We start from the raw sequence: 1,540 nt of genomic DNA, 5'->3' as shown, positions 1-1,540 counted from the left end.
CTTTTAACTTTTCTCGGGCAATAGCAACTTTTTCATTCGTGATTCGTACTAACTCGGGCCCTTCAATTACTTTCTCTCCCACCTCATTCCAGCATATTGACACCCTACATTTCCGACCATACAACAGCTCGAAAGGGGCCATGCCAATGCTTGCTTGCCAACTATTATTGTAAGCAAACTCAACAAGGCATAAATATTCATCCAGTTTCCTGTCCACTCCAGTGCACAAGCCCTTAGCATGTCTTCCAGGGTCTGAATCGTACGTTCTGATTGTCCATATGTTTGTGGATGAAAAGCGGTACTGAATTTCAATCTTGTACCCCATGCAGCTTGAAAGCCTTTCCAGAATCGAGACGTGAACCTTGGATCTCTATCAGACACAATAGAGGCTGGAGTACCGTGCAACTGTATAATCTCTTGCAAAAATACCTTGGATAACTTGCTGACAAAATACCCTTGTTGTATTGGCAAAAAGTGAGCCGACTTGGACAATCTGTCCACAACTACCCATATAGTATCGTTCTTTTTAATGGTCTTAGGCAAACCAGTAACGAAATCCATCGAGATTTCGTCCCATTTCCATACTGGTATATCTAATGGCTGCAAGAGTCCGCTAGCTCGCTGGTGCTCAATCTTCAGCTGCTGGCATATGAGGCACCTACTTACATATCTAGCGACGTCCTCTTTCATACCACTCCACCAAAAATTTTGACGTAAATCATGATACATCTTTGTAGATCCTGGGTGGATAGAAAATGGCGAACTATGTGCTTCGGCTAATAGTGACTCGCGGAGCGCAAGATCATTGGGTACACACAGCCTTTTGCCACACCATATTACTCCATGTTCATCCATACGAAACTCTGACTGCTTTCCGACCTCAATGTTCTGTGATATCGCCCATAATTCTCCATCATTCTTCTGGGCTTCTTTAATTCGCAAGATGAGGTCAGGCTCGATCTACATTTTTGCTAGGTAACCATCAGATTTACCAAACTGAAGGCCAATGCGCATCTTATCAAGGTCAAATATGATATGAGATTGAATCTGTAGGCAAGATACGGCTCCAAAATTCTTTCGGCTTAAAGCATCAGCTACCACATTAGCTTTACCCGGGTGGTACTGAATATTCGCGTCATAATCTTTCAAAAGTTCCAGCCACCTACTTTGCCTCATATTTTGTTCTTTCTGCGTAAATATATACTTGAGGCTTTTGTGGTCAGTGAATATGTCACACGTCTCTCCATACAAGTAGTGATCCCATATTTTTAACGCAAAAACAACCGTGGCTAACTCCAAGTCATGCGTCGGGTAATTAACTTCATAAGGCTTCAACTGACGCGAGGCATAAGCGATGACCTTTCCGTGCTGCATTAATACACAACCTAGGCCTTTCTTTGAAGCATCACTATAGATTTGGTAACCACCTGAGCCTGATGGAAGAGTGAGTACTAGAGCAGTAACAAGTCTTTTCTTCAATTCTTCAAAACTCTTCTCTCGCCCTTCATTCCAAGAAAACTTCACCCCCTTCCTCAATAGT

The sequence above is a fragment of the Bidens hawaiensis genome, unplaced genomic scaffold (genome assembly GCF_021521415.1).
Source record: "Bidens hawaiensis isolate Kalapana, Puna unplaced genomic scaffold, B.hawaiensis_p1.1 tig00004795_1, whole genome shotgun sequence".
In the NCBI taxonomy this organism is placed as follows: Eukaryota; Viridiplantae; Streptophyta; class Magnoliopsida; order Asterales; family Asteraceae; genus Bidens; species Bidens hawaiensis.
Note: the sequence above shows the minus strand (reverse complement) of the source record.